General features: G+C 43.4%; 1 long non-coding RNA gene across 3 annotated transcripts in view; it reads right to left on the bottom strand.

Moving 5' to 3' along the window:
* Window positions 1–4,326: 4,326 nt before the first annotated feature.
* Window positions 4,327–18,890, bottom strand: part of LOC111259925 (uncharacterized) — a 33,828-nt gene continuing 19,264 nt past the window's right edge. For 2 of the 3 annotated variants that reach the window (XR_015311165.1, XR_002679941.2), the window contains exons 2-3: window positions 9,598–9,964; window positions 4,327–4,434 (exon numbers count right to left, since the gene is read on the bottom strand). This is a non-coding gene — a long non-coding RNA (uncharacterized LOC111259925). Of the gene's footprint in view, window positions 4,435–9,597; window positions 9,965–17,244; window positions 17,491–18,890 lie in introns of all 3 variants that reach the window. The other variant, XR_015311134.1, reaches the window with a different exon arrangement.

Here is an 18,890-nt window from a genome sequence, read left to right as displayed (position 1 = left end):
AAATTCCCTAGGTAGACTTCTATGTAAAAAAGATCCCGTTTGAGTGTCACCCAAGCGAAGAACGTACCACATTTGGTTTTTGGGTTTTACAACTTCAGCTATAGAAAAATGCATTGTATCTTTATTTTATCTAGATTATTTTTAAGAATAGCCCTTTTGGAAAACAAATGTTAACTACGGATATTCATCTTATCAGCCGCTACAACCTGCCGTCAATACCAAAGCTTTCGATTGACTCCAGGAACGAGTCACAAGTTTCCAAGCAACATTTTGCCGGTGGCAAAAGAAATTCTATGAAAGAAAAAATATAGTCTATCTCGATTCCTACAACTCTTTCATAAATATATATCCAATACTCTTAAAACGTTAAAAAAGCCCCGAAAAAAAAAAAAAGCAAACGTTACAGCAAGCAACCAATTTGCCCAAAATTAATATTGCGTATGGAATGAAAAACAGGCTGCCCCTAGAAAAGCTATTCGTCTAATTGACTCCATCGTACGCGTAGCTTTTCCCAGGATAAAACTATAGCGATGTGCCAAAGATCAGCCCAATCCCCTTTAAGAGGCCCATATATATGTATATGGGTCGGACAGATTGGTAAACAAGCGGACACATAGTTCCTCCAGTATATGGATCTAATTTGGACGGTCTGATTTTTAATTTATCTGCAATTTTCATTTACTCTTTATTTCGTCCCTGCACCGTTACTAGCCGCCACACATTACTGAATTTCAAGTGTTTCTTGAATACGTATGAGTGAGTCTTGTGCGCTTGCTATACCGACGAATGCCTTTCGAAGAGATCTAATATTTACCTAGGGAAGCTCCCTGCTATGAAGACAGTAGATCTTAGCCAACATGTAGAACATCAGGGATGATCAATGCAACATTTAAATACGCATTGCGTTCCGATTATGTGTGGGCTTCAATTTATCAAAGTCGATTACTCTGTCTTCTTTGCATACGTGTTGCATATGTACGCGTGTAGTCGGGCTTGAATAATTAAGATTTAAGCAAGCTTAATCAGTGAACGTGCAACGAACGTACAGTCGTGGCAGGGCAAGCCGTTACCATTGTGGGACTAGTCTGCAAGTCGAGCTAGTTTAGGATGACGGTTGGCTGTATGTCTGCCCACAGAACGGACAAGACCAGGGTGACGAAGCCCCGAGACGAAAGCTTACAGCACATAGATGTTAAAGAAGTCGTTTACCTCGTGCTAAATTCACATTCACGTTGACCTACCTTCCGCTGCAGCCATCTCCATATATCATATATATGATGTTGAAACACGTAAGGCACAGCCTGCTATACAGTGAGCTACAACTGACGTACTCCCATGCAATAGGAACATTTTCGTGTCGCGACACAGGCAAACGCAGAGCGATAATCGCACTTCGACAGCTCGTCGATTTTGGATAGTTACAATCCAACACAAATATTCGCTTGGACGCGTTCGTCGTATTGGACCGCCCCGTAGAGTGACCACCCCATGCGGTGGGGTAGTTGTTTAGCGGAGGCGGGACTTCAGGATCCCAGTGCGTCTGGTCGATGAGGCGATAATGGCTGAGCGATATGAATAAATGTACACATTGCACACCGAAGAACATAATACTGAAGCGCTAGATCTACGCTGTGCCCCAATCGGAACAAAGAACACATATAATAACAAATTCTGTTGTCTAGCGCCCGGATAACCATAGACATTCAACCCGCGTAACAGTGTGTCGTTCACAAAATAGTCTACTTTTAGCTGTTTTAAACGCCCCAGCGTAAACACTCGCATATCATTTTATCGCTCACCCCTCATACTTGGTGCTACTTAGTAGTAGACTGATGTTAGATTTAACAAAAAAGCCAAGATTACGAGAGAAACGATGAAATGTTTTTTATTCATTGGATCTCGACCGACAGTTGATTTATTTAACATCTCGCAATGGTCATATCTCGCATCACGTCAACCCGATCGATTGTAATAATTACATAATGACTCGGCACGGTTACGCTTTCTTCAGTTGTCGTAGACAAATCCACCGATTCGACCTAGATAATAAATGGGTACAACAAGCTCAAGACAATTAGTCGTCATACTGATGTACAGCTGTACCTTCCTGTCTATATGTATCGAGTACGTTCACCATGGCCATGGAACACAACACCGCCAGGCATAAAAATGTCTTAATTATTATTCTTTACATGTATTGAATACCAATCGCATCGCCTCTACTTGGGTAGGTATTGTACCGCCTTTGAAATTCTGCCTCTTACTCTGTATCGTGCATGAATTCTCGTGCATAGGCGTATCTACGGACCGGAACATCGGCGGGGCGAAAATGAATGAGGCGGCACACCGATACCGTGTCGATGGTGATTCCTTTATCCAGGCAGGTGCAGCTTCAGACGACAGCAACGTACGATACAGCGGTAGGTCGTAAGGCGCCAGCAGCAACGGCGATGGCTGCGGCTGGAGTCGCCGGTCGGTAGCGACAACTCCAGCTGTGCATGAGCTCAGACGAGTCGCCAGTCGGAGCTGGATCCCGCGCAACAGTTTCCTGATCCCGCTTAGCGCTCGCGCGGTATCGCTGCGGCTGGCTACCACGCTCTGTCTTCCACAGGTTGAGTGGCTGGCTCTCTTTTTGTTGCGTTATTCATTCGATCCCGCATGCAAGCAAGCGCAAAGACGAATGAAGAAAGAGGTCGAAGTACTCGACGGATTTGAAGAAGATGGAAAATTTGCAAAATCCCGTGAGATAGACTGCTGCCACAAAGACAGCATCGCTTGGAGAGGTGGATAGTGCGAGGAGCAAGTGCGAAAAGAAGTCGAAAAATTCGCAAATTTTCTCAAGATTCGAGAGTCGGACCATGTATCCACCAACCGTACGGCCTCGCCCGCATCTGCAATCTCAGCCTGCTCTGGGTTGCGATCGAAACAACTCGGAAGAAGTTGTTCCGAACTCGTAGGCCCTTTCTTTTTTCTCGCATCCCAGTGTGAGCGATCCGATCGTCTGGAGGAAAGAGGACGGGACAAAACTCGGCTGCGACCGTTATAGTGGGTATGAGCGCACCAAAGATGTCGCTTTTGCGCGAATCGAACGAACTAAAGATGAATTCTTCGCTCTAAATCATCTTACAGGGAGTGTTATCTTCTCTGGTGTTCCTGATGGAGGCGATGGCGACCCCGTTCTTCGTAGTGGACATCGAATAAGATATTTAAGTAAAAGAGTTTCCGGGGAGTAACCGGTTTGTAGAAGGCCAGCGAGTCACCACCTCATTTGGATTTAAATATTCTATATTTCGAGTTTTACGAAACATAGAGGGTTTTGGCCTAAATGAAACGAAGCTTTAACTTCCGGTCAAAACAACTGAAGTGACGGGGCTGGCAAGCGGCGTTACGGGCACCCCGTGGAATTCTTTGTTCGTTGACAGCCTAACAGAATGCAAATTACCTGTAAAGGCTGCTAAACCTAATTCATATGTGAAACTTGTAGCAAGCAAGTTAAATTGGCTGAAAACCATAGTAGCATCCTAAGTACAACTTACGGGAGTCGCTCGTGCAAATCTCATATTTTAAAATTTCAATACTTCCTAGTACTTAGACACGTAACGGCTCAGCATTGCACAAATAAATATAAACGTTAATTTTATCACATTGGGTGCGAGGCGTCGAGCGCCAAACTTCTTAAAGTTACTGGGTCCATTGGCGGCTGGGAACTTGCTGGCAACTTCTAATGCACAGTTGGCAAAGTTCGCTACTTGTGCAGTCCGCATTGCAGAACGCGTGTTTTGTATTCATATTGCGGCCACGGATTTATTCGCAAACAAGTTGATCACAGTCGCCGAGTTTGTCGATAGCCGGTGAGTACTACCCCTGGGGACATAAAGATGACGAAACGACTCTACGCATAAGAGGGTTGTAAGGAACAAAGTATAACAGAGGACCGCAATACGAGTAAGGACTCTTGGGGAGTCTACACGGCCTGGTGGAACGGGGTGTAGTAGTCGGTAGACACGGAGAAAAATGGAAAATGCAGAAGAAAGCGTAGCTAGCTCAAATAAAAATGATTCGGTAGCGACGAGGGTCGGAAGCAAAGGGAAACGAGGTGATATGGACCGAACTATTGGACGTTGTAGCCACAAAGGCAATCGCACGCCATTCACTGCTGTGTAGACAATAAACCTGTATGGAATTTGATTTTCCTTTCGCGCGTCCGCCAGATCAATCAAACTACCTCAAAAAGACAACGATTGTGACATTACGAACTGGTCAAATAGAACGGTTTCTTTCTTAAAGTCAAATAATAAGCCAGATATTTGAAGAATTTGTAAATATATTTATTGAGCTTGCTGTGAAGATTTAAATAGTGATTCGGATGTCCATAATGTCACGTGTCAAAAACAAGGGACACACGAAGACAAGTGGCGTTGAAAACTGGTTGCTCTAAAAGAAAATAGAAGAGAAGCATTATTTATTAAAGATTATACCAACTGAACGGATAAAAGTGCTCACCAAATGTAAGGTAACATTAAAAAAGCGAGGAAACTGCGGTAAATAGCGAAAATACTATATTAAATTTAGTCATCATTAATACTAGTCAGAGCTGGCGTTTGCTTTAAAAAAATCATCGGACAAAGCGCATGTGCGTAGGATAAACAGTTTTATTTAACTCTATAATCTATTTATTTATATTTTTTTTATTTTTTACTACTTACTATACGAGGCTGACATTTACAACAAAACAACCTTGCCTGCTAGCAAACGTTTATCAACCACTTCTGCAGTTTTTAATAAAATTGCAAAATATAACAACAGTATAAGATAACCTGAAATATTTACTAGGTCATGATTTATCTATAGCGAGAACTTCCTGGTTACAAACTTGTGATGTTAATTCAGACAAACCTCTTAAAGGCTGCTTTAAATGTTTTTGAAATAGGATGTTTGAAAGTAACTACTTGCTTATCCTTGTTGTTATTGTTGTTGATATCATCGCTACCTCCGGTTGCTGTTGGTATGTAGTGTACATCGTCGATCGTTTTCTCTAAGACTCACCTCAAATCCGGCCATTCAATCTTTTCAAAATTTCTAAACTACCCCCTGTGTATATATATATATATATATATATATATATATATATATATATATGTATATATATAGTATATAGTGCGATGCAAGACGGGTTGCAACATGCACCACCCATTAACTTCTCATTGTCCCGCCTGTAGTGTTCGCCTACCCAAAGCGCACGAGTGGTGAAGACAATCCCCGTCGCCCGTTTCTGTCTTGGGTTCAACAAGACCCAGGGAAGAGAGGTGTAGCTATAGGTAAGCTTTGCCAGTTTAGTGTCAATCCTCGCACAGCCTCTCATTGTATACTCGCTTCTTGTCGTCCACATAGGAACGCTGAGCCCGGACAAGGCCTTCGTAACACTTAAGATTTGGGCCTGCGATTTTTCTCGGTAAAGAGGCTACAGAAGTGTCTAGAAGAGTTGTATGGATGTGTCAATGCTGCCTGAGCCCCGATCGCTTGCTGAAGTACAACTTAACGGATTGGCCGGTATGCGTGGCTCAATAAGCGTCTGAATAGATGTGAGGGAGCGACGAATTTCGTTATCTATCTACATTATACCTCTCTAAAATGTGCGAACGTACGTAGAAGTTGGCGCAGTGGTAGTAACACTTTTTTTACCGCAAAACTTGAAAGTACAATTTTAAATTTTACTTGATCCATCAACGATATACTCCATGCATCAGACACCTTTATCGCTAAGTGAAAACTATTTAGACAAGTTATTTTAATGGAACCTATTCAAAACTTATTGTTGACAGCCAGTTAAAATCCAACAAACGGATGCCCCATCCAGTGGGAACACACAACATAGTATACATATTTATTCTTTACGGTTATTCGTACTTAACTGCAAAATAATTTCATGCGAATATAAGCACTTATGTGACAGCATACGGTTATATGGAAAAACAAAAGATACATGAAAGATCATCTCTCGCAGAGGTGAACCAGGTTAGGCACAGAAATGAGACCAGCATCGATGGTGATTTTAAAATCTTGAAAACTACGCGACTACTCCGTCGTACACCGTATCACACTCGAACATCTTTAAGGATCGCCCGTCCGCGATGCCTTGCTGTTGAAGGGGAATATGGGGCACACAGACAAAGAGTGGCATGTTCTCCCGTGCGCACCCGATGAACTGGCAGCCGCAAACTGGATGGTCCACTGACTGTCTGGGGAGTTGCAGCAAAAACGAGGGTTCGTTGCGACACTGTCGCTTACAAAACCGTCGTCCAAAGGAAAATACAATCTTCCCTTTCCTTCTCTCTGTTAGTGCACGCGTCATCGCCTTTCATCAATCATCGTCTGCCGTATACTTCGTCCGTCGGGTCCGTCGGGCACAACAGCGTCATCGCGCCGGCGACGACATCGTCGCTTGACTCTATCGAAACAGTCCCTTTCGTCTTAACCGCAGTAGCTGCAACCTTCAGCACTACCAATATTGAGTCGGCACACAATTCGACCTACAGTGAGCACACTGACGACAGCAGTAGGCTGACAAGATCGCGTCCAGTCAGGTCTGCGACGGCCGTAACGTTGGCGTGGCCAGGGCAGCGGCGACTGAAACCTACCAAGGCTGCATATTGCAAGGAAGTGTCTCCCCTGTACTCTTGCAACTCGTTCTCTACAAACGGCGACTTTTACGATACTTCTCTGCTGCAAGATGGTTGTAAGACAGCGATCTTGCTGATATCAGTATCAACCTCAGCACCATTATCACCACTACAAGAGTGATCGGCAGCATCACGCTAGAGATTATGCTGGCAGCGTGACGAGCGAGAGGACGTCCGCTCACCCCGTATAACTCGCCCACGCCAATTCGCGCCATTTTTTAGCCCACCGATCGTTATAGTCGCTATCGCTATTGTGGCTGTTGTGAAGTGGACGGCCGCCGGCTCCACTCTGGGCCCGCCCGTTCTACACTTTGGCCACTATCGACAGCATTGCCGCAGCCATCTACATGATGAGATTGCCCGAAGCCACTACAACGGCAGCAATCACAGCATGCCGCTGCTGCGAGCATCGATGATTCGTTATCATCAATGAGACACCCAATGTGTCGTCCTCTTTGTGTGCATGCGTGTCCTACCCTGTCTGGCAGTGAAGAGTCTTCCCAGGTCCCACGAAGAACAACTAAGGGGGAGACCGGAACAGAAAGGGCTAGGATGTCATTCGGTCGCTGTTGTTGTACTAGCAGTCGCCAATGTTGCTAACACAGCCGTTACGATCGCACGCGTCCAGGACATCGCACTGTCCTTCATCTTTTGGGCGGAAGTTGATCATTAAGGGAAAAACGAGTTCATAAGACTCGACATGGACAAGTAGAAGAGGCAGCGGCCGTAGTAAGCTGATGGTCCATCCACAGCCATTATATAGAACATGGTCGAACGCAGATATGAAAGGCATGCACACAAAGATTGGTCCATACGTATAACCTCTATGCACCATGATCAATAAATACTATATAGGAATTATAAAGCTAGTTGAATTGTAAAGGAATGACGCTGCAAAAAAAGAGGACCGGCCTTGTAGGGGGCTGTTGTCCTATTGAGAACGTTGTTGGAAGTGTAACATTGGAAGCATGTGCGATTCAATATAAAACCTAAAAAACCTTGGTAAAGCATAACTTACGCGATCATGCATGACTTTCATTGGCTGTGAGCTCAACTCTTCCTTAAAGGTCCTTAGGGGGTACGTAGGAGAAATAAGAACTTTTAAATTTAGTCAATTCCTTAATATAAGCTCACAAAAAACAATTAACCGTAACATTTCTTATAACAAATACTTTATTTACTTATTTAAGGACAATCCTCGCTCAATTTTTGGCAATGTGTGGGTCAGGATCGTAGCTTATGAAGCTCAAGTACATATTTAAAAAAGAATTAGCCTGATATTACCCTGAAACTTATAATTTTGTGATACAACACTTTATGATATGGTAAGTGGATATTGCGATTTTACACTTTCATTACGAAATAACATTTTGTTTCTTTAAATTGAACCGTTATTGGGTATTTAGCAATATATTCGGATCTTCGTCACCTTCGACAAGAGAACCGTTCTTCTTAGGTGTAGTTGGGCTGCAATATTTTGTATGAGACTTATACGAATGAAAGTGGAGGTTAGAAAAAACTCTTCAAGGTGCATTCTATGGCAGAGGTTTTCGTATCAAAATACAATTCTGAGCCGTAAAACACAGAAGAAAACGAGCACTGAATGGCTAAATAATTCACGTCTGAATCCTATCTATATTTCACACATTACTGGTAATATTACCAGTAATGTGTGAAATAGAGATCATATGGATCTGATCGAACTGAGGTTGTGCTTGAGACGTGTCGATCGCCATTTCTGATTAATGAACACTGGACACCGTCGTTCGATCGTCATGAATCAGCGTCATGGTCCGGTTGAAGAATAACGAAAACACCAATACGTGTAGTAAGTATAAGCCATACAATAAGAGAACTGACTGTTCGTGTCATACGCTGTTAATGCACGAGGTCAATAAACAAAAATAACACTGTTTCCCGAAAGTAATCTTGAAGAGATAACGAACGGTAAAGATTAGCAGAGCCGTAACCGCTTTAATTTTATCCGAAATTCTAGTGGGCGCAGGTAGAACTGTTGTATATATATTCATGTTCATAAACATGAGGAACATTCAAAATATCTGCGCTAGCAAAAACGAATACGGAAATAGAGTTTATCCATTTGCTGACATAAGCAGTCATTTGGCAGATTGCATCGGTCGTTTAGGTTAACCAAGGAGGGACGAAAACGGTGCAGTTTATTGCTTCGTCTCTAATGGACAGATCTCATTTAAAGAGGTGTATAGGTGTGTATAGACTGATAGAACAATGGCACATCAATGCCCGTTATGAAGGGCCTGCGGTAGTGATCAGGCCTTGTTGGCTTCAATCGACGACTGCATTATTTTGCATCGTCACTGATGAATACAGGATAATTTTCGCACAAGGTCAAGTCAAAGTGCTTGACCTTTGCTTTAGCACACTTTCTGTTTGTGGCGAGCGGCATTTAATACCAGGTTGGAGTCTTTTCTGTGCCTATGTCCTCAACCCCCCCCCCCCCCCCTTAAGCATATCGCTCAAGGCAGAAATACACATTTCGCGTACCTTTGTGAGTTAAGAGATTGAAGGTCGTAGGTAAAAGAGGTTCAGGCCTTGGACTGAACTACTGTGTGTCGAGGTGAAAAATTGTTGCATGGACATGGACGAATCCTAGAAAAGTTCCTAATCAAAAGATGACTTTTGGCTTATATCATTATGATTACAAGCTTGCCGCAGGATAATTCTGTAAAGTTCGTTGATGGGAAGCGTGTCGATATATGGAAAATATATGGACTAAGTGAGGTATCGCGAATCAGCTTTGACAGGGCCTACATAGACCGTCATATTATTAGGTGCTAATGATAGTAAGATGGATTCTGATGAAAACTAGATGTACTGGCAAAGTGTTGCGAAGGTGTGGTGTACATTACAAACCTCATCGAATGTAAAGCTGACTGACCTTTCTCTACCACTTTGTCTGGTGTAGATGCTTTGCCCGGATACTTTAGTAGGATGCGAGGATCAGAGAGGACGCTCTCCAAAGGTCTTGTGTTCATCGACGGGGCGTTCTATGTTTTGCTGAGATTTGGCCATATTCTCTTTGCAAAAAAATGGTCCTTCGTATTTCCGAAGCGCCAGTTGGGCGGTGTACGCGTTCGACGGCTATTTACGGGTCCGCTTTTTGGTCCTCTTCTCCCCAATGAGCATTTGATGCAAGGGACTTCCCACGCCAGCGGAGGGGCCTCCAGAGAGACATCAACATCTTGACCTCAGGGACGAGGAAGGACTTCTATGATCAGTTCATGGGACGCCATTCATAGCCTGGCCTAAAAGAGGGTAACGTGACAAACAAATAAGGATTTTTTCTATGTCGATGACGGTAACTTTTTTCCGTTGTTAAAATCAACTGCCATAATGCAGGTGTAAGGGGTACGAACAGCTGTCGTTATACGTTATACAAATCATCATGTGGTGGATTGCTACGTATCTATGGTATAATCACTTCTTCTTTACAGTAACGCTAATCGAGCTAAGATGGCGCGCTCTTAGCGGGAACATATCGAATGTAATCTGAGAAACAATACAATTATTCCAATTTGAGGGTTTGATATTAAGTTCCATCGTTGACTATCATGGCCCCCTCAATCGTGGCACCCTCTCCACGAACGTCAGATGTTACGAGATCTACGCCACTTTAGTGCTTTTATAGCGAGCGGCAATGGAATTTTATTTACTCGCTGCGGATCTGTCCGTCCTCTTCAACGAAGCGAAGTGGAGGTGCTTTTCTGTAGCCTCGACTTAGCGAGAGGGCAACTTGCGCAGGAACAACAAGCACTGGGCAGGAATGAAGAGACGTGTTGCAGGACGCTGTACAATGTTCAGGAAAGTAACATTACGCGGGGCAACCTGAGTGGCATTCCTTTGGCTAACACAACAAGAATTGACTGCTAAGAAAACGCCGTATACCAAATCTACTCACCTAAACGTTGCAGCTGTGACTTCGCTAATAATATATAGGTGTATGCACTTCAATGCTGGAAGCACGCTTTCAAGAACTTTTTTGAATATATGTACCTGTAGACATGTGATAATGTCGCCGAGATACTTCATTTAGCATCTGGTTTTCTGTTTTATAATAACATTTACGACAGGAGCTATTGAATCCAGAAACCGTATACACTAGGTGGGATTTATATGAGTGCAGGACAGAATTTGAATATGGAAAACCATGTTACCCAGTCTTAAACAGTTTTGTTTTAACAACGCTTGTTAGTTAGCTACATGAATCACTGTTATAATTTCTTTAATATAATAACTAATAATAAATAAAGAATAACATAATTTTTATATGAAGGCAAAATACCTAATTACGTATTTCTATGAGTATTAATAGCAGACCTTGCTGGGAGCGATGAAATTATAACTTACCGTTTTCTTTGTGTATCTTGTTTGATAATGTTCTGATAATGAGCGAAATTCTAAGTGAATAGTGCCCACTGAATCTATCATATGGAACATTTCTTATTTTCTTTTTACTTTTCACCAGCTTTTCAAGTGTTTTCCTTAGTCGAGCATTTTAAATCTTTGCGAACGTATAAAAAGAGACAGCTGAGAAAACTAGAAACATATTTATGTACGTTGTGTGTGTTAAAGGCAAACAGCTGAATCGAGAAAGAAGGTACGTGCTGAGGTGTTTCAGCAACGGCAGCCGGGGCTCAACCACCGTTGATTGTGACCACGGCACTAGCCTACAGAAAGTAGTTTTTATTCCTATTATTCCGCTCGGGGGCGCTGAAATAATGGAGACGTGGTCGCAGTTAGCCACTGGGCTCGTTGTCCCAGTGGGTCCGTCTTTCGTTTGTTCGTTACCCCAACTGAAAAGTCTGTCTAACTTTTTCTACCACGCCGCAGTGAAGTGAAGCAGCATTGAGAACAGCTCGGACTTTTGCGCTGGTTGAAGAAAAGCAAAAGATAGAGCGGCCACCAGCCATCGTTCGGAGAACCAAGCGCTTGTCAACTTCGACGCGCACCTTGAAGTGCTTTCTCGCAAAGAAAAAAAACAGAGGGCGAGAGATACCTACCGAAGGAAAGACTGAACGTTGAACGAATCCCCTTGTTTCGTAGGTGCATAGAGTTCCTGCTCGGTTAAACGAGAAGTAGAGACCTTCGTCGCTTAATCGCCACTGAGCCGCTTCACTCCTTTGAGGCTTGAACTCGTTACTCTGGACGGTCAAGCGTACAGAACGAGAGTCCAAGTCCAAGAATGTACCACCCGGAGCCACCCTTGGAAGGCAATACAAGAGCTATGGAACAATACGGGATACGGGCGAACTTTATTGACAACTGCTTATGACTTGGAGAAATATGTCGTATCGCTTGAGATCTATAAGATTCAGGCCGACGTATACGGGCACGCAGCACTGGTATCAGGGTCAGAAAATAGCCTGAAGGAAGCCGTGTCTGTACATGCATTATGATGCAGTAGGTCCGTATTTAGCCAATATCCTTAGTACGTAAGGTTTAAATTATAACTGGCACTAATGAAATTTTCTCATATTCGCCTTATAAATATCAATAAAAACAAAAAAGCCAACGCTTCAGAAATGCTCCGACATTGCCATCCAGCGTAGATTATAGTTATAGGGTAATAAGAAGCATATTTTGCGGTTAGCACTTGAGTTAGTAAGAAGCTTATTTACACTTCTGACTGATAGTTTATATCAACAAATTTTACGTACTCCTAAATTCACGATTTGAATTATAAATAGAAACGTATCAATGCTCTTAGCTATGGATGGATTTAAGCTACACAGGCTTCGTTTCCATCATCTCCATATTTATCGAACGAATAAGGTGTTGAGCGGTTTTGGTCCCCCCGAAAAAATCTAGATAATTGAATGCGCTTAATTTGCCTTGGAAGAAAAATTTAAAGGATATTTAAAAAACACCGCGCTTAGCGAGCGGCAGCTTTGGCTAGACCCATTTGATGGACAACTTGAAAAAGAAGGTTATACTCCAGTATGATGTATTTTTTTAAAAGATCTTTAATTTTTTCCTGTCATAAACATTTTAGATAACCTAATACATATGTATATATAAACAAACGTCTTTACGAAACAAGATCATCATAAAACTCATTGCTCATTAATTATAAGGTCATGTAAGCTTAATTACCCGTTTCATCCCTTTTTATGAAGCTACTTATTCGATTTGCATATCAGTCGGTGAAAGCAGTACTTGTTTATGGGGGCTCAAATAGAACAGCTTATGTAGGTATCTTCGAAGCTATAGTTGCTAAGCGGTCGAAATGTATCCTTGGAGCGTAATGGCCAAATCCAATAGGGGCGGGACGAAAGAGTACTCCAATTGAACTCTAGAATGGACAGCGGTCAATAGGCAGCTCACAGGCGGGGCTGGACAGCGAGAAATGTAGCGCCCTATCAGGCCTACGAAAGTGATACTGAGCGTTAGAAGCGAAGAAAATTGTGGGAGTGGCTAGCGTAACGGCAGCTCTACACACTCTTTCGACTCGCTGACCAACGCGACGGAGTGGTACCGATCGATAACATAGGCCAGGGCACTATAACGCATTGCGGCCACACGATCCGATTTATTTAGTTTTTATTTATGTAGAATACAAAGATCGTACTATGATCCTATATACTCGTACTATGACCTATATAATCGGTATACTAAGTCTTTTGCTTTTATATCTGCACTATATGTCTTTTGAAGATTAGCATATAGCAATCACTTGATTGGTCTTGCTATTTGTTGATTCCTTAAGGGACGAGATATATATACATATATATATATATATATATATATATATATATATATATACTTTTTTTACATGTCCGTGTGTTTGTTCATGCCTAATAATGTATGACCCAGAGGCTCATTAAATGGAAACAGTCCAAGCGACCAGTGAACATACAGCTGTGGCCGTCAGTGCAGGTAGTTGCCGTGAAAGTTGACGTTGTGCTCTATTATGTTTATCTACCAGCTCGCTTTGGTCAGACACCCTTCGCTCACACCGTGCCCCTTGCACGAATCTCTTAAAGAGGGACGCGGCAAAGCATCATGTCTCACTTATCGTTCTACTATCTTTCTGATGCGGCCGCCGCCCTGAGCGCTCTTGTTTTCTTTCCTTCACAGCACCCTGCATTCATCTATTCTATATATCTATCTAAACCCCTATTTGCTTGCGTTGTGTATGAGACACGACTAGCCACCGCTCGTCAGCACTCTTGTTTGCCGCCACCATTCCCTATTTTGTCATTGCGTGTCATTCCAGCTCGCGTGGTGTTCGCTTTCTCCACTACGAAAGGACACTGTCCAGCCACGGTTGGTATCTATCTACCTGACTGGCTAACTGGCCCTAGCGCGCCGGCTCATTGCTTGGACCTACATATTATTCACGAGCGAAACTGAGACGAGAACGGGGAGTGGCGGATCTTCTGCGACCGCCGTCGTTGCTGGCCGCCTCGTGTTAGTGATAGTGCTGGTGACGGTCTTAGAAACCCCCCAGAGGGACCATCGTAGAAACAAGTATTTTAGTTGGGGGTAGGGCAGCGCGTACCTGACCTAAAGCTCTCTGCTCTTCGTTGTCTGGCGAAACAAAGCGTTTTAGTTGCTGCCTGTCTGCCTGCGGCCAGTAGCAGCAACAGCAGTCACAGGACCACGCTTCGGAGTAGCTGGGATCTTAATCTCGTCGCTTCTATTTGCATTGCTCTACTCTGGTGTCCTCATCGTCGACGTGGTCATTGCGGTCGTGGTTGTTCTGTGCTCATGTCTCCCCCGCGACTTACGGCGAAATGTACGGCTAGACATGTGGCTTCGTAGCTTGTGCTGTACCGCTGGCGCCACCGTGCGAAAGTTGAACCTAAGGCCCCATTGGGGTCTCTAAAGTACAGCAGCATAGGTACAAAGGTTTAAGGCAATGGGAGAACTTTGATTATGTATATTTTCAGCATAGTCCGTTTCATCTATAATACGTACATGGGTGCTCATGGTGAAATGCCGCACAAGCTATGATCATAGTCAGGTTTAGAGTAGTATGATGTTATTCATAAAATAAAATAGATTTTAATAGACATTTTTGGTAGACCTTCACTTTAAATTTTGCCCGTGCTTGTATTTTGAAAGGTTAGTATTTATCATAGCTACGCTGTGGTACGCTGAACATGACGAAACCTGAGGATAAAAACGACGTACATTAGCTCACCATTGAACCAATGGACAGATGATAGCGTGGCCACAACGAGTGAGCTGCCATTGTCGATCTTGTAGAGTAGCCGCGGAAATCAGCAGCGGAAAATGATGACCAGATGTGTAGGAGGTGCTTAGAAAGTGGCTAGAGGTTGGGGACTCTGGGGTTGAGGCTTCATTACCCGGTCATGAGCCCGAGGCCCCGAAGACCCGCGATCAGTGGTGAGTTGTGATGAAGGGAAAGGGCAGCTGAAACACGTTGAGGACAAGAAGGACACATTGAGCGCACGCGACGCCAGCACAGGCGGCGAAAGTGAACTCAGAGAGTCGTGCCAAGCTCTACTCGTTGTTTATAAGTGTGCCACCGTTTCATAGGAATTAAACCGAAAATGCGCTGATAAAATCAACATGTTACAGCGCTGGGACATGTTAATGTTGTAGTAACTTTTTGTATGTGAACATTATGATGTTTATCACGACGGGCGTTTGATTCGTTCTCGACGTTAGTGTTATGGACGACCAACGGGGAAGGCGGATAAAAGTGTTACTTCTCAACATTTTGAAAGCGAATGTAATATTCAACAAACGAACCCAACTCTCTGCGAGTGTGTACTACTTCGTAGGGGATCACCCACCAGAACCTTGACCTTTTCATCTGTTCATTATTGCATTTCAATGAACAAAGAAACAGGCCATTCAACAAAGTTTAGGTGCTTGGTTGACAAGCGACTGTGGTGGTCAAAAGTCGATTTTTTTTAAATAGTGCTTTGTGCGGTACTACATACTATATATTAGATTATACTTTTTCCTATAACAGCTCAAGGAAGGAAGTTTCTGCCATCACAAATTCCTCTCACACCAAATCAGTGAGTAGCTCGCCGAGGAAACCGAAATATGTTATGATCACACTGTTACTAATCGCCTACCTGTGGGCGTCGGAGGAGATATTCTACATATTGAAACAAATCGATGCGGTGAGTCTTGTAACAGTTATTTGAGTAGTGACGGCGTAGTTCACTTACTACAGCCCTTTAAAAGGGAACCAGTCTGATACTTATGGAACTTAATGACGCACTGTCATATAAAGAGCTGTGACTTTCTAGTCAACGACGAAAAAATTGAGAACGATACTATGTCCAGCGCTGGAAAAACATGGGGAGACTGGTAGGCGGAAGGAATCATGTTAGGATCTTGGCACATATTGTGTACTTTGACGGTATCATTGACAGCTACATGATAGCCTACGCATGCCATGGATGACACAGGGTTTCGGGTATTGCAACGAGCTGTCCTCGACTGAACCGTTGCCTGAACAGACCGGCCACTTCGACGATCGTGGTAGGGATTCTGTAATGGCGCTATGGCATGACGATATCAAGCCACTTCCTTTTACTTTACAGAGGTGGAGACTGGCCAGTCTTTCTCAGCGTCTCAGCCGGACCGCCGTCGTGCGTGGCCGGAATAGACCATTCTGCCACTCAAAGGCCAGCATTCGCAGCAAGATTGAGAAGCAAAGAAGACCAGCTGTCCACGACTTTCTCTCACATTCCCTGCGTGTCTTTGACGGAGGTAAAAGCAGCACTAGCTAAGACCATAATCGATTGGTTGGACAAACTATAGAAAGCCCAGATACAAGGGGGTTTTGAGTGAAGCGAAGTCTCACCATCTGGGGCGCCTATGAATATCGGTGCTCAGACTCTTCACTTTCGCCACTGGACCTGCGACACGACATCGCGGCCGATGACCAGGTTCGACGCCATAGTAGTTGTGATGGTGGTTCACAGGATAGAATGCACGACAATAGGACGAAGGCTTAATCTCATAACAATTTCTACTAAACACGACCTGAGCGAATAATACTGAGATCCATAGAAAAAAAATATGGTGGGAAGATTTAAAAGTAGATCAAGCTAACTAGGAGGACAGGAAAAAGTTTGGGAAAATAATACAGCTTCATTCAAAAAGTAATTTCTCTGATTGAGGTATAGCAGTTATTATCTGCGTGGTAAAATGGGTACGTGGGTAATTCGTTTGAATGTCAAGATTCGACAGTATGCAAAAACTGCTTGAAGCATTGAAGACCTATATGCGAAACGCGCAGTTAACTGGCTTTGTCCAATTCACTGTCACTGAAGTATATATGTTTTATGCCGTACATCATTTAAGGTTGCATATATCGATAGTTCTCTGTAGTTCGATTATTAAAAATGAATCTTATGCAGGTAGCATCTACATAAGCGAAATGTATTTTATCTACATAGATGTATGATGCTCTAGGGTACTTAGCCTATTGATGTTGGCCATTTTGCCTCGAATACTGACTGATCGAGCGAATGAGATGGCTTTATCAACTGTTTTGCTACTCCCTATTTGGGTGTGGACCTAGTCAACTTACCGAGTGGCGCCTATCCCTAGCCAAATCCTTTCCCTACAAAGACGTTTTGAAGAAACATCGAGCCCAGCCCAAGTCGGTGCGGTCACCGATGATGATGATGTCCGCCATTGGCTTTTACTCTTACTAATGGTGTGTACACGTAGCGATTCCTGTTTTCTGCGGCCATGTAACCAATCGGCGGTGGTCGGAGACAACTTTTCTTATTCAGCTCCTCCCAGTTGAGCGTCATTAGCCAATGAAGGCTGACTTACAAGAGCCAGAAAAGAAAGAAAAAACCAGAAGCTCCAAGAAAAGTATTTGATCATACATAATACGACGAAGCCACTAAAAATAAATTGTCTCGAATGTTGAAAGTACCTGTAACATGCAGAAATAGAAGAAGCTATGCGTAGCATAACACAGACGTAACAGACAGAGATCCAAGTCAAGGGCAAATCAACAAGGCACGCCCTTCATATTTCTTGTTTGTATTTATACCGTAATGTGTTTTTGATACGATATCTAATGTCAACATTGTCATAGCGGTACACTTTCAGAGCTAAAGATTGCGTTGCTTCACCAGAACTAATTTACGGTGTTACGTAGGTAGCGTACCCTGTGTTGGTCCGCGGCAACCTTCATCGGCCATCTCACATATGTGCTACCCTGGTTTTCCAGCCTGCGTTTGATCAAGAGTCAATTTTGGGAATATTATATGTAGCTAATTATATAAACTCGAAGAACTAGGCTTCCTGCTTCGCTATGCAGTCCGCCTGGCCGATAGTTGGGACTGTGTCTAGAGTATACGAACGGGCACTCAATGAAATGCTCAGTCAGCTCTTGTATCATTTCTCATCACTAATTCGATCAGATATAAGGATATTCTGTGAATTTTGTAAAACATCATTACTCTAATAATTTGGATCGTAAATAGAGAGAAACATTCTGGTTGCTCTCTAGCAGACCAAATCGATCTGATACAAATCAGCAACTGCGTCCAGGTCACGCCAAAAAAAAGATGAAACAATACTAGTTTGGCCTTCAGACGCGGATAAACCTGTCCCCTGCCCTCAATTCCCAACTTCACTACGATCGTTGTTACATGGTATGTACATCTTTTCGATTTTTGTTTCCTTATAGCAATCATATTACAGACAATGTCGTATGATCAAGTCGACTCCAAGAGCGACGTGCGCGTGGTTCTTGCATGTGCACTTCAAAATTTAGCCGCGTATTTGAATGAACATCTTCCATTCTCATTTTGATGAGATCTCTTCTCGAGGTGCTGCTTATATTCGTTTTGCAAGTATGAACAGTGTCAGCGGCAGATTGGGTCGTTAGGCCATTCTGTTTGCTCAGCCATTCCACTTTTTTTCCTTTTTGTACCCTTTTATTCTAGTTCTACTCTCATAGCGTTTGCTCTCTCCTTCTGCACCCCTGCCCCCCGCGCCCTGCCTCTCTCGCAATCTATCTTCCGTTGGCTTTTTGGAATTTCATTGAGTGCCATTTCATTTGTTAAACGTTAGCGGCAGACGGCAATAGACGATTCCCGGTTCGCCTGTATATGCTGGTCCACGCTTTGCTGCTATACGCATACTCGTTACTCTTATCAGCGTTGTTTTCGTTGAGAAACAGACTGAAAGTCGGGGTCAGTAAGAGAGCGGTGG

Source organism: Varroa jacobsoni, unplaced genomic scaffold, assembly GCF_002532875.2.
Source record: "Varroa jacobsoni isolate VJ856 unplaced genomic scaffold, vjacob_1.0 scaffold_6, whole genome shotgun sequence".
NCBI classification, from domain to species: Eukaryota; Metazoa; Arthropoda; class Arachnida; order Mesostigmata; family Varroidae; genus Varroa; species Varroa jacobsoni.
This window is presented reverse-complemented; position numbering and strand designations above follow the sequence as displayed.